We start from the raw sequence: 16,046 nt of genomic DNA on the forward strand, positions 1-16,046 counted from the left end.
AACAAACCCCTTACAGGCAAAGGAGGATCGGAATTTGGGAAAACTGCATATGTAGGAACAGAATCTAGGGAACACACCTCACTGGACGAAGAGTCCTCAGAGGCGGATGGCTCAGTGGTCTCTAACATCTCATCATTCGTTGATGTGAACACTCTATTGCGGCATACAGAACATAATTGAGAGGGCTGGATTACCCGGGCCTCCTCACAATATACACAGGTATCAAATTCTGTATCGGAGGGATCCCCCTCTATCAAATTATAGAAAGGAAAAACAACTGGCACCTTATACCCCCAATGGCTGGGGCACTCACCACTTCCTATGACCCAGACAGATAGAGAAGATGCTCGTCTCCGCAGACGCCTAGTCAGGAATCAGAAGCGGTGAAAAAAACGTGACCATTCCCGGTCACATGGTGCTCATGCAGGACCTGCCCCTGCTAAGGAAAAAGCGTGCCAGTTTAATATAAAGAAACTGTGCAGCTCTAAAAATGAAACTAACCTGTAAGTTCCGTATCAGCCTAAGAGCTCAAATATTCTTACACATAAGCAGTCAAAATCACATAATATGATTAAAAAGCCCCACTGTTCAATAATCCCCCTCAGGAGATATTAACCCTTGATTCCATAAAGATAAAGGAGTCCCACTGTGACCCTATCTTCTATCGTTAACATGTGTGTAGAATAATGAAAATCTTACCGGAATCTATGCCGTAGAACAGTGACACGGTCCTTCAAGTTTAACAGATTGTAGCATCGCTTCTGACATGGACTTGAGGGAAGAAAGCATGCAGCGAAACTCGTCAACGCTGATTGCTTAAGGAGCTGTTAATATGAGTCTGGATGGGTTCGCAGAAAAACTCTTCTTGCATCACCAGACTCAAATTTTTGTCAATGCTCTAACTGAGAGGCTGACAAGACTACTTAAAACTCCAGTCCCATACCGAAGAGTACTAACCTCTATAAGAGACTACTCCGAAGCTTCCAACACTTCTCTGCCATCCTCCTGTGATGAAAGGCAAAGAATTACTGGGGGATGAGGGAAGTGGGGGAGGTATTTAAGCCTTTGGCTGGGGTGTCTTTGCCTCCTCCTGGTGGCCAGGTTCTGTATTTCCCACAAGTAAGGAAGGAAGCTATGGACTCTCCTCATATTAAGAAGGAAATAACATAATTTATGTAAGAACTTACCTGATAAATTCATTTCTTTCATATTAGCAAGAGTCCATGAGCTAGTGACGTATGGGATATACATTCCTACCAGGAGGGGCAAAGTTTCCCAAACCTCAAAATGCCTATAAATACACCCCTCACCACACCCACAAATCAGTTTAACGAATAGCCAAGAAGTGGGGTGATAAGAAAAAAGTGCGAAAGCATAAAAAATAAGGAATTGGAATAATTGTGCTTTATACAAAAAAATCATAACCACCACAAAAAAGGGTGGGCATCATGGACTCTTGCTAATATGAAAGAAATGAATTTATCAGGTAAGTTCTTACATAAATTATGTTTTCTTTCATGTAATTAGCAAGAGTCCATGAGCTAGTGACGTATGGGATAATGACTACCCAAGATGTGGATCTTTCCACGCAAGAGTCACTAGAGAGGGAGGGATAAAATAAAGACAGCCAATTCCGCTGAAAAATAATCCACACCCAAAATAAAGTTTAAATGAAAAAAACTGAAAATATAAGCAGAAGATTCAAACTGAAACAGCTGCCTGAAGTACTTTTCTACCAAAAACAGCTTCAGAAGAAGAAAACACATCAAAATGGTAGAATTTAGTAAAAGTATGCAAAGAAGACCAAGTTGCTGCTTTGCAAATCTGATCAACCGAAGCTTCATTCCTAAACACCCAGGAAGTAGAAACTGACCTAGTAGAATGAGCTGTAATCCTTTGAGGCGGAGTTTTACCCGACTCGACATAAGCATGATGAATTAAAGATTTCAACCAAGATGCCAAAGAAATGGCAGAGGCCTTCTGACCTTTCCTAGAACCGGAAAAGATAACAAATAGACTAGAAGTCTTTCGGAAATTCTTAGTAGCTTCAACATAATATTTCAAAGCTCTAACTACATCCAAAGAATGCAATGATCTCTCCTTAGAATTCTTAGGATTAGGACACAATGAAGGAACCACAATTTCTCTACTAATGTTGTTAGAATTCACAACCTTAGGTAAAAATTTAAAAGAAGTTCGCAACACCGCCTTATCCTGATGAAAAATCAGAAAAGGAGACTCACAAGAAAGAGCAGATAATTCAGAAACTCGTCTGGCAGAAGAGATGGCCAAAAGGAACAAAACTTTCCAAGAAAGTAATTTGATGTCCAACGAATGCATAGGTTCAAACGGAGGAGCTTGAAGAGCCCCCAGAACCAAATTCAAACTCCAAGGAGGAGAAATTGACTTAATGACAGGTTTTATACGAACCAAAGCTTGTACAAAACAATGAATATCAGGAAGATTAGCAATCTTTCTGTGAAAAAGAACAGAAAGAGCAGAGATTTGTCCTTTCAAGGAACTTGCAGACAAACCTTTATCCAAACCATCCTGAAGAAACTGTAAAATTCTCGGAATTCTAAAAGAATGCCAGGAAAAATGATGAGAAAGACACCAAGAAATATAAGTCTTCCAGACTCTATAATATATCTCCCTAGATACAGATTTACGAGCCTGTAACATAGTATTAATCACAGAGTCAGAGAAACCTCTTTGACTAAGAATCAAGCGTTCAATCTCCATACCTTTAAATTTAAGGATTTGAGATCCTGATGGAAAAAAGGACCTTGCGACAAAAGGTCTGGTCTTAACGGAAGAGTCCACGGTTGGCAAGAGGCCATCCGGACAAGATCCGCATACCAAAACCTGTGAGGCCATGCTGGAGCTACCAGCAGAACAAACGAGCATTCCTTCAGAATCTTGGAGATTACTATTGGAAGAAGAACTAGAGGCGGAAAGATATAGGCAGGATGATACTTCCAAGGAAGTGACAATGCATCCACTGCTTCCGCTTGAGGATCCCTGGATCTGGACAGATACCTGGGAAGTTTCTTGTTTAGATGAGAGGCCATCAGATCTATTTCTGGAAGTCCCCACATTTGAACAATCTGAAGAAATACCTCTGGGTGAAGAGACCATTCGCCCGGATGTAACGTTTGGCGGCTGAGATAATCCGCTTCCCAATTGTCTATACCTGGGATATGAACCGCAGAAACTAGACAGGAGCTGGATTCCGCCCGTACCAGAATTCGAGATACTTCCTTCATAGCCAGAGGACTGTGAGTCCCTCCCTGATGATTGATGTATGCCACAGTTGTGACATTGTCTGTCTGAAAACAAATGAACGATTCTCTCTTTAGAAGAGGCCATGACTGAAGAGCTCTGAAAATTGCACGGAGTTCCAAAATATTGATCGGTAATCTCACCTCCTGAGATTCCCAAACCCCTTGTGCTGTCAGAGACCCCCAAACAGCTCCCCAACCTGTCAGACTTGCATCTGTTGAAATTACAGTCCAGGTCGAAAGAACAAAAGAAGCCCCCTGAACTAAACGATGGTGATCTGTCCACCACATCAGAGAGTGTCGTACAATCGGTGTTAAAGATATTAATTGAGATATCTTTGTGTAATCCCTGCACCACTGGTTCAGCATACAGAGCTGAAGAGGTCGCATGTGAAAACGAGCAAAGGGGATCGCGTCCGATGCTGCAGTCATAAGACCTAGAATTTCCATGCATAAAGCTACCGAAGGGAATGATTGTGACTGAAGGTTTCGACAAGCTCAAATCAATTTTAGACGTCTCTTGTCCGTTAGTGACAGAGTCATGGACACTGAATCTATCTGGAAACCTAAAAAGGTTACCCTTGTCTGAGGAATCAATGAACTTTTTGGTAAATTGATCCTCCAACCATGATCTTGAAGAAACAACACAAGTCGATTCGTATGAGATTCTGCTAAATGTGAAGACTGAGCAAGTACCAAGATATCGTCCAAATAAGGAAATACCACAATACCCTGTTCTCTGATTACAGACAGAAGGGCACCGAGAACCTTTGTAAAAATTCTTGGAGCTGTAGCTAGGCCAAACGGTAGAGCTACAAACTGGTAATGCTTGTCTAGGAAAGAGAATCTCAGAAACTGAAAGTGATCTGGATGAATCGTAATATGCAGATATGCATCCTGTAAATCTATTGTGGACATATAATGCTCTTGCTGAACAAAAGGCAGGATAGTCCTTACAGTTACCATTTTGAATGTTGGTATCCTTACATAACGATTCAATATTTTTAGATCCAGAACTGGTCTGAAGGAATTCTCCTTCTTTGGTACAATGAAGAGATTTGAATAAAACCCCAGCCCCTGTTCCAGAACTGGAACTGGCATAATTACTCCAGCCAACTCTAGATCTGAAACACATTTCAGAAATGCTTGAGCCTTCGCTAGGTTTACTGGGACACGGGAAAGAAAAAATCTTTTTGCAGGAGGCCTTATCTTGAAGCCAATTCTGTACCCTTCTGAAACAATGTTCTGAATCCAGAAATTGTGAACGGAATTGAACCAAATTTCTTTGAAAAAACGTAATCTGCCCCCTACCAGCTGAGCTGGAATGAGGGCCGCACCTTCATGTGGACTTGGGAGCTGGCTTTGGTTTTCTAAAAGGCTTGGATTTATTCCAGACTGGAGATGGTTTCCAAACTGATACCGCTCCTGAGGATGAAGGATCAGGCTTTTGTTCCTTGTTGTGACGAAAGGAACGAAAACGATTATTAGACCTAAATTTACCTTTAGATTTTTTATCCTGTGGTAAAAAAGTTCCTTTCCCTCCAGTAACAGTTGAGATAATAGAATCCAACTGAGAACCAAATAATTTATTACCCTGGAAAGAAAGGGAAAGCAGAGTAGACTTAGAAGACATATCAGCATTCCAAGTTTTAAGCCATAAAGCTCTTCTAGCTAAAATAGCTAGAGACATATACCTGACATCAACTCTAATGATATCAAAGATGGCATCACAAATAAAATTATTAGCATGTTGTAGAAGAATAATAATGCTATGAGAATTATGATCTGTTACTTGTTGCGCTAAAGCTTCTAACCAAAAAGTTGAAGCTGCAGCAACATCCGCTAAAGATATAGCAGGTCTAAGAAGATTACCTGAACACAAGTAAGCTTTTCTTAGAAAGGATTCAATTTTCCTATCTAAAGGATCCTTAAAGGAAGTACCATCTGCCGTAGGAATAGTAGTACGCTTAGCAAGAGTAGAGACAGCCCCATCAACCTTAGGGATTTTGTCCCAAAATTCTAATCTGTCAGATGGCACAGGATATAATTGCTTAAAACGTTTAGAAGGAGTAAAAGAATTACCCAAATTATTCCATTCCCTGGAAATTACTTCAGAAATAGCACCAGGGACAGGAAACACTTCTGGAATAACTACAGGAGATTTAAAAACCTTATCTAAACGTTTAGATTTAGTATCAAGAGGACTAGAATCCTCAATTTCTAATGCAATTAGGACTTTTTTAAGTAAAGAACGAATAAATTCCATTTTAAATAAATATGAAGATTTATCAGCAGAATCCTCTGAATCAGAAGAACCAATATCAGTATCAGAATGATGATGTTCATTTAAAAATTCATCTGAAAAATGAGAAGTTTTAAAAGACTTTTTACGTTTACTGGAAGGAGGAATAACAGACATAGCCTTCTTAATGGATTTAGAAACAAAATCTCTTATGTTATCAGGAACACTCTGAATATTAGATGTTGACGGAACAGCAACAGGTAATGTAACAGTACTAAAGGAAATATTATCTGCATTAGCAAGTTTGTCATGACAAACAGTACAAACAACAGCTGGAGGAACAGATACCAAAAGTTTACAGCAGATACACTTAGCTTTGGTAGCTCCAGCACCAGGCAGCGATTTTCCAGAAGTATCTTCTGACTCAGCTTCAACGTGGGACATCTTGCAATATGTAATAGAAAAAAACAACATATAAAGCAAAATTTATCAAATTCCTTAAATGACAGTTTCAGGAATGGGAAAAAAATGCCAGTGAATAAGCTTCTAGCAACCAGAAGCACAAAATAATGAGACTTAAATAATGTGGAGACAATAGTGACGCCCAAATTTTTCAAGCGCCAAAAAAGACGCCCACATTATTTGGCGTCCAAAATGCTTTTGGCGCCAAAAATGACGCCACATCCGGAACGCCGACACTTTTGGCGCAAAAGAACGTAAAAAATGACGCAACTTCCGGCGACACGTATGACGCCGGAAACAGAAAAAAAAATTTGCGCCAAAAAAGTCCGCGCCAAGAAAGACGCAATAAAATGAAGCATTTTCAGCCCCCGCGAGCCTAACAGCCCACAGGAAAAAGTCAAATTTTTAAGGTAAGAAAAAATTATTTATTCATATGCATTATCCCAAATATGAAACTGACTGTCTGAAATAAGGAACGTTGAACATCCTGAGTCAAGGCAAATAAATGTTTGAATACATATATTTAGAACTTTATATAAAAGTGCCCAACCATAGCTTAGAGTGTCACAGAAAATAAGACTTACTTACCCCAGGACACTCATCTACATGTAGTAGAAAGCCAAACCAGTACTGAAACGAGAATCAGTAGAGGAAATGGTATATATAAGAGTATATCGTCGATCTGAAAAGGGAGGTAAGAGATGAATCTCTACGACCGATAACAGAGAACCTATGAAATAGACCCCGTAGAAGGAGATCACTGCATTCAAATAGGCAATACTCTCCTCACATCCCTCTGACATTCACTGCACGCTGAGAGGAAAACCGGGCTCCAACCTGCTGCGGAGCGCATATCAACGTAGAATCTAGCACAAACTTACTTCACCACCTCCATAGGAGGCAAAGTTTGTAAAACTGATTTGTGGGTGTGGTGAGGGGTGTATTTATAGGCATTTTGAGGTTTGGGAAACTTTGCCCCTCCTGGTAGGAATGTATATCTCATATGTCACTAGCTGATGGACTCTTGCTAATTACATGAAAGAAAAGACACACATTAAATACTTGTAATAATAGTCAAATAGATTACACAAGAAGAGGTGCCAATCAGAGAGAGGATATGGAAATTGGAATCCTGAATAGCCAAGCATAATCTAGATAATACATACAGAATGGGCTAGCCAATAAAAGAAAAGATAAGACAAAATGATAAGAAAAGCGCAAAAACGACTTAGAAAATTTAATAGGTGTAAAATACAATAATACATCAAAACTTACACTTTGGTAAGATTAGTCAAATATCAACAGCAGATGAAATTTGGGATGCACAAAAACAGCTGCTCTCTGGGTCCCTCTAATCGGCCGAAATCAATGATCTTACTGCCGACCTCAACAAGAGGCGGCGTCTGACATCACAGTTGGAAGTGATCCAGAGCGTCCCCCAGCAAGCAGGCGTCTCTCAGATTGAGCAGCTGTTAGTAACATCAGCTGCAGTAATTCAATATCCCTACGCGTTTCGTCCGGATCCCGGCCAGACTTTTTTAAGGGCAGTCTTAGAATGTGAAGTTCAAGAGTCAGAATTTTATCTGCTGTTGATATTGGAGATTAGCGGGACCCAGAAAGCAGCTGTTTTTGTGCATCCCAAATTTAATCTGCTGTTGATATTGGACTACTCTTACCTAAGTGTAAGTTTTGATGTATTATTGTATTTTACACCTAATACATTTTCTAAGTCGTTTTTGCGCTTTTCTTATCATTTTGTCTTAGCTTTTTATCCTCTGTGATTGGTGGAAATATCACTGAATGAAAGCTGCATCGACTTCCACAGACTCTTGTGATTTATATGGACATTCTTATACAAACTCTATGTATACTGGCTGGTTTTAACTTTGCTACAAATTTATACTGAAATGCCATTGGATTGTTTAGATGAGAAGGTAAAAACTGGGCCTTTTTATCTTTTAATTTTTAATTTACATTTATCTTTGTTTACTTTTATGTTGTGTGCCATTTTTATCAAATTTTTTGTTATTGATAGTAAATATACTTTTTAGTTATACGTTGTTGGAGAGATCCGATAGCGGATTAGCGCTGATTTTTTCTTTTGTTTTATGTAGCCAATGAAAGAAGGCTATTTCTCTTTAATGGAATGAAAATTATAGTTTGTGTAAAACTATCGAAATCAGATCATTTAAACCAAAGCAGAGTTCAGAAGCCAGTCTAAAAAGACAAATAAGCATTCAACTAAACATCCAGAGAAAACAAAATGGAAGTAGCTTCTCAAGAACATATTTGAGTATTCCTTTAACTGAAAACTGCATGAAGGTTGACAGAAAGATAAAAGATCATATGTTTAAGAGGATAAAACTTAAAGAGAAAATTAACCTGGTAAAAATAAATGCCAGGAACAGAGCATGCTGTGCATGTCTGCCTAAAATGTAAGCTCCATAGTTCTAGGCTAGAATAGATTTTATTGCAAGACAGGAGGCTTCATAATACAATCTAGATTATTTGGTCACCAAGGCTAAAATAATTGCCATTATACAACCGTAATAATTTGGCACATTTTTGCTTCCACATTTGATGGAGTTTAGGGGGAATCCCCAGTGACTACCCAAACAACAGCTAAACCTCTTTGTGCCATATCAAAAGACAGAAGCTGAACTGGATGACGTTGCAGAGCAGGAAGCATGCTGTTACTATACTAACCATACCTGTAGTAAGTTGAAGTGTCACGCATAAACTAATCCGAGACACTCCTAATACTTGAACTGAAACTTATAGGACATTAGTTGCTGGAAAAGATGGACAATGTTGATAGTAGAGGTTACAGGAATAATCTTTGCCTGAGAGCTAGTCTAGAAAAAATCAATGGCAATCTATTTCCAGCCGATCCCCAGAGTTTATTCAAATTGCTATTATGGGATTTACAAGCACCAGATATTATATTGGAGAGAACACACTAGGCATTAAGGCCTAAACCCTTGGTTGGAGCATGTTCCAGGGATACTGTTGCTAAATTCATGAACTTTTAAGATAAAGAAAATCTATTATAAAAAGTAGTTGATGTTTTCTAACTGCAGCAGACAATCCTGGAGAGGGAGTGGACAACATGGTGGCCCATACCTGGTGGTCCATACTTAGATGGGTTCTGGGCCAACATAGTCAAGGCATCTGAACAAATAATAAGAACTTCTATACCTAGAGGCTTGTACTTATACCTTCTAAATAAACCACCCAATCTTCAATGTAAATTAAAACCTCAGCTATTGCAAATAATAATTAAAATGAATATCTAGATATTGGCAATCTTCAGAAATTAAATAGAATATCTGAATAAAAAGGGTGGTGGAATATATGAGACTTGAAAGATTTATTTATAGAAAGAGGAGGAAAATGTCAGATTATATTATTATGTGAAGGTATTGGTCTACTTATTTTAAAAATGTAAACAACCTTCACAATCATAAACATCATTGCACTTATATATGTCAGGAATTGGGTACTTATAAAGGTTTTCTAGATGACATGTCAATTTTAGTTTACTTAATTTTACATTAGGACAGAAGGTTTAACTCGCAAATAAGCCCTTGCAGTACTTATTAACCAAGTATTGGCGTGATTATTGTTTTCTTCTGTTTTGAAAAAAGGTTATGAAAATACCAACATTTATCTATACTTTCTTATTTATTTTCTTTAAACACCTTAGCAGTATTGGAATTATAATGGTAAACTGACTGTTATTTTCCTTTTCTGTTATTTTTGTTATATTAACCCTCTGGCCTCAGTTATCAAGCTCCGTAATTTGCTTGCATTCGCCGGCCCAATACGCCCGCCTAAGCGCGCCTCACATCGCCGCCGCGGACCTGAATACGCTCGCCAAAGTTATTGAAAAAGCTGTCCAAAAGCCGCGCACCAAGTACGGGGCGATGAGCAACGGACTGTGATAGTTATCACACATCGATCTCGCTGCTCTTCGGCTTTTCTACAGCTTTATTAATACCCCTGTCACTAAGCACTCACACTATACTATACTGTTCTACCCCCTATACCGGCGCCCCCGGAGCCCCCCGCAACTAAATAAAGTTATTACCCCCCATATCTCCGCTCCTAGACCCCGACCCCACAACTAAATAAAGTTATTACCCCCTAAACCTCCGCTCCTAGACCCCGCCGCAACTATAATAAATGTATTAACCCCTAAACCGCCGCTCCCGGACCCCGCCGCCACCTACATTATACCTATTAACCCATATCCTGCCCCCCCCTATACCGCCGCCACCCATAATAAATTTATTAACCCCTAGCCTGCGGATCCCGGACCTCGCCGCAACTAAATAAATTGTTTAACCCCTAAACCGCCGCTCCCGGACCCCGCCACCACTTATTAAATTTATTAACCCCTAATCTGCCCCCCCTACACCGTTGCCACCTATATTAAATTAATTAACCCCCAACCTGCCCCCCTATACCGCCGCAACCTATAATAAAATGATTAACCCCTAAACCAAGTCTAACCCTAACCCTAACACCCTCCTAACTTAAATATTAATTAAATAAATCTAAATAAAATTACTATTATTAACTAAATTAATCCTATTTAAAACTAAATACTTACCTTTAAAATAAACCCTAATATAGCTACAATCTAACTAATAATTATATTGTAGCTATTTTAGGATTTATTTTTATTTTACAGGCAAATTTCAATTTATTTTAACTAGGTACAATAGCTATTAAATAGTTATTAACTATTTAATAGCTACCTAGTTAAAATAAAAACAAATTTACCTGTAAAATAAAAACTAACCTAAGTTACAATTACACCTAACACTACACTATCATTAAATTAATTATTCCTATTTAAAACAAAATACTTACCTGTAAAATAAACCCTTATATAGCTACAATGTAATTAATAATTACATTGTAGCTATTTTAGGATTTAAATTTATTTTACATGTAACTTTGTATTTATTTTAACTAGGTAGAATAGTTATTAAATAGTTATTAACTATTTAATAACTACCTAGCTAAAAGAAATACAAATTTACCTGTAAAATAAATCCTAACCTAAGCTACAATTAAACCTAACACTGCACTATACTTAAATAAATTAAATTAATTAACTACAAATACCTACAATTAAATACAATTAAATAAACTAACTAAAGTACAAAAAATAAAAAAAACTAAGTTACAAAAAATCAAAAAAACGAAGTTACAAAAAGTAAAAAAATATTACGAGATTTTTAAGCTAATTACACCTAATCTAAGCCCCCTAATAAAATAACAAAGCCCCCCAAAATAAAAAAATGCCCTACCCTATTCTAAATTACAAAAGTTAACAGCTCTATTACCAGCCCTTAAAAGGGCCTTTTGCGGGGCATGCCCCAAAGTAATCAGCTCTTTTGCGTGTAAAAAAAAATACAACCCCCCCAACATTAAAACCCACCACCCACATACCCCTACTCTAACCCACCCAAACCCCCCTTAAAAAAAAAACTAACACTAACCCCCTGAAGATCTCCCTACCTTGAGTCATCTTCAGCCAGCCGACCACCGATGGAACAAAAGAGGACATCAGGAGCGGCCAAAGTCATCATCCAAGGGGCACTGAAGAGGTCTTCCATCCGATAGAAGTCTTCATCCATGCGGCGTCTTCAATCTTCATCCATCCGGAGCGGAGCTTTCTTCAAAAGAGCAAACGCGGAGCCATCCTCTTCCAACGACGCCTACCCGACGAATGGATATTCCTTTAAGTGACGTCATCCAAGATGGCGTCCCTCGAATTCCGATTGGCTGATTGGATTCTATCAGCCAATCGGAAATAAGGTAGGAAAAATCTGTTTGGCTAAGTCAATCAGCCAATCAGATTGAAGTTCAATCCGATTGGCTGATCCAATCAGCCAATCAGATTGAGCTCACATTCTATTGGCTGTTCCGATCAGCCAATAGAATGCAAGCTCAATCTGATTGGCTGATTGCATCAGCCAATCAGATTTTTCCTACCTTAATTCCGATTGGCTGATAGAATCCTATCAGCCAATCGGAATTCAAGGGACACCATCTTGGATGACGTCACTTAAAGGAATATCCATTCGTCGGGTAGGCGTCGTTGGAAGAGGATGGCTCCGCATCGGCTCGTTTGAAGAAGGCTCAGCTCCGCTCCGGATGGATAAAGATTGAAGACGCCGCATGGATGAAGACTTCAATCGGATGGAAGACCTCTTCAGCGCCCCTTGGATGATGACTTCGGCCGCTCCGGGTGTCCTCTTCTGTTCCATCGGTGGCCGGCTGGCTGAAGACGACTCAAGGTAGGGAGATCTTCAGGGGGTTAGTGTTAGGTTTTTTTAAGGGGGGTTTGGGTGGGTTAGAGTAGGGGTATCTGGGTGGTGGGTTTTAATGTTGGGGGGGTTGTATTTTTTTTTACACGCAAAAGAGCTGATTACTTTGGGGCATGCCCCGCAAAAGGCCCTTATAGAGCTGTTAACTTTTGTAATTTAGAATAGGGTAGGGCATTTTTTTATTTTGGGGGGCTTTGTTATTTTATTAGGGGGCTTAGATTAGGTGTAATTAGCTTAAAAATCTTGTAATTTTTTTTTATTTTTTGTAACTTAGTTTTTTTTATTTTTTGTAACATTTTTTTTTATTTTTTTGTACTTTAGTTAGTTTATTTAATTGTATTTAATTGTAGGTATTTGTAGTTAATTAATTTAATTTATTTAATGATAGTGTAGTGTTAGGTTTAATTGTAACTTAGGTTAGGATTTATTTTACAGGTAAATTTGTATTTCTTTTAGCTAGGTAGTTATTAAATAGTTAATAACTATTTAATAACTATTCTACCTAGTTAAAATAAATACAAAGTTACCTGGAAAATAAATATAAATCCTAAAATATCTACAATGTAATTATTAATTACATTGTAGCTATATTATGGTTTATTTTACAGGTAAGTATTTAGTTTTAAATAGGAATAATTAATTTAATGATAGTGTAGTGTTAGGTGTAATTGTAACTTAGGTTAGTTTTTATTTTACAGGTAAATTTGTCTTTATTTTAACTAGGTAGATATTAAATAGTTATTAACTATTTAATAGCTTTTGTACCTAGTTAAAATAAATTGAAATTTGCCTGTAAAATAAAAATAAATCCTAAAATAGCTACAATATAATTATTAGTTAGATTGTAGCTATATTAGGGTTTATTTTAAAGGTATTTAGTTTTAAATAGGATTAATTTAGTTAATAAGAATAATATTTATTTAGATGTATTTAATTAATATTTAAGTTAGGGGGGTGTTAGGGTTAGACTTAGGTTTAGGGGTTAATAATTTTATTATAGTGGCGGCGGTGTAGGGGGCAGAATAGGGGTTAATAAATTTATTATAGGTGGCGGCGGTGTAGGGGGGGCAGGATAGGGGTTAATAAATTTATTATAGGTGGCGGCGTTGTAGGAGGGGTAGGATAGGGGTTAATAGGTATTATGTAGGTGGCGGCGGTGTCCGGGAGCGGCGGTTTAGGGGTTAATATAATTATTATAGTTGCGGCGGGGTTCGGGAGCTGCGGATTAGGGGTTAATAAGTTTATTAGAGTGGCGGTGGGTTCCGGGAGCGGCGGTTTAGGGGTTACCATGTTTAATATAGGTGGCGGCGGTGTAGGGGGGCAGATTAGGGGTGTTTAGACTCGGGGTACATGTTAGGGTGTTAGGTGCAGACGTTTCCCATAGGAATCAATGGGATGTTGGGCAGCAGCGAACATGAGCTTTCGCTATGGTCAAACTCCCATTGTTTCCTATGGGATCCGCCACCTCCAGGGCGGCGGATTGAAAACCAGGTACGCTGGGCCGGAAAAGTGCCGAACGTACCTGCTAGTTTTTTGATAACTCCCAAAAGTAGTCAGATTGTGCCGAACTTGCGTTCGGAACATCTGGAGTGACGTAAGAATCGATCTGTGTCGGACTGAGTCCGGCGGATCGTTGCTTACATCACTATATTCTACTTTTGCCGGGCTGTAGTGCTTGATAACTACAGCGAATCAGCCTCGCCACAAATACGCTGCGGAATTCCAGAGTATTTGAGGTTGACGGCTTGATAACTAGAGGCCTCTGAATCTATTAAAATACCTTCCCTTATGCTGTATTTAAAGCAATATATGTATGTTCCTCTTCCAAGTCATCCAGTAATTTAATGCCCACATATGATGCAAATACCAGTCTGCACACAACAATAGAAATGTCTAGAAGATAGTCATCATGGAAAGTAATGTGTTTTTCTCCAAATATTGGTGGTGGGGGGGGGAAGTAAATCAATGTTTCAAATATCTTTTGAATTTGGTATCCCCTAAAAGATTTAGGAACTCAAATGTGGCTATGCTGTCCATCTATAGGGTTTGTTGGTTTTGACAAAATTCTTCACAGGGACAACTGATTTGTAAAGCTTCATAAAGTAATGGAGCCTGAACATTAGACTGTATACCCAAAATATCAGACAATTTCTGTGAATTAATAGATTTTTATTTTTTTTTACTTTTTTGTGTGGAAATTCTAGTACTTTAGGATCAATATTTACAGTAAAGCAAATTACAACTTCTGTAAGGTGTGAGGACACTCTTCTATTAGTCTTTTGGAACCTCTCTTTGAAAATTTTTGAACCAATGATCAAAATTTGGCTACATGATCCATAAGGGAATCGGAATACCAGGATGGTGAAGGTCTTTGTTCTTAAAAAGAGTTTACCAATACGATCAAGAACAAAGCTATCAAAGACTAGATTAACTGATTTTGTGTTTAGTTTTCATTTTATTTTAATTTGTTTGAGCCAGAACCCTCATCTTAGTCAGAATCAGGTTTAATTCAGAGGCATAATAATTAACATTAGCGTAATATAAATTATAGTCAATATTGTGCTTGGAAACCCCCCAATTTTTTTTGTCGACAAGAGGTGTATGTCTTCTGCTTCTACATATCATAGTGATTCAAAAACTTCACTCTTCCCAGAACTGCATGTGAATACAGATTATGTATAAATATACATTTAACATTTTAAAGTGAATGTCAATTTTGATGCTAAAGTGCCCGGTTTTTAAAAATTCCATTAAAAACAGGGGCACTTTAATTCATCAAAATTTACATTTCACTCCTGATGAGAAAAAAAACTTACCTTTTAATCTTCACAGCAGCTCCAGCTTCCTCCACCCGTCGCAAAGCCTCTTCCTGGGTCTAAAATGAGGAATCCGGCTTCCTCCAATCACGGCGTTGAATCAGACACTGATTCCCCCGGGGGGGGGGGGGGGGAGCCATGATTGGAGGATGACCTATCCATCATTTCTGACGTCAGAATTGGCTTGCAACGACCGAAGAAAGCTGGAGCTGCTGTGAAGATTAAAAGATAAGTTTTTTTTTCTCAACAGGAGTGAAATGTAAATTTTGATGAATTAAAGTGCCCGTTTTTAATAGAATTTTTAAAAACCTGGCACTTTAGCATCAAAATTGACATTCACTTTAATTATAGGTAACATAGCACATACATACATGAATATGTGTAATTAAACATACATGATTATGTATGTTGACATACTGAAAAGTTTTGTTTGTCTACATTACTTCTATAATATTTTGACATTATGTTTGCTCCTATAAGAAACAAAATGCTGAGGGAGAGAGTAAAATAAACTGCTTAGATTAAATTTGCTATCTAGTTCTGATCATGAGCCTTTATTTTGAAGATTGCAGAATTTGATTTATAATTTTTTTTATTTTGCTGATAAAAAGAGAAAGCATAGGGGAAGATTTATTAATCTGCGTTTACAGCTTTTGCACATTTTTAACTGCCTCTTTAGCCTCTGAAGTGGCGGAATAAACGACTTGGACACCAGCTTGTTCGGCGAGATTGACATGGCCCTCTCTGCGAGAGCAGGAGCCAACACTACTCAAGAGAGCTCTTGTACAATGTTATATTTTGCCACGTGCATCGCAAGTGGAAACTTGTCTGTATGCAAAATATTAAAAGGACATGAAACCCAATTTATTTTCTTTCATAATTCAGACAGAGGGGCCTATCT

At 38.2% G+C, this 16,046-nt stretch overlaps 1 protein-coding gene across 1 annotated transcript in view; it reads right to left on the reverse strand.

The window, feature by feature from the left end:
- The window catches only part of RNF207 (ring finger protein 207), a 350,080-nt gene that overhangs the window by 225,633 nt on the left and 108,401 nt on the right, over positions 1–16,046 (reverse strand). The window lies entirely within an intron of this gene.

The sequence above is a fragment of the Bombina bombina genome, chromosome 8 (genome assembly GCF_027579735.1).
Source record: "Bombina bombina isolate aBomBom1 chromosome 8, aBomBom1.pri, whole genome shotgun sequence".
Classification (NCBI taxonomy): domain Eukaryota; kingdom Metazoa; phylum Chordata; class Amphibia; order Anura; family Bombinatoridae; genus Bombina; species Bombina bombina.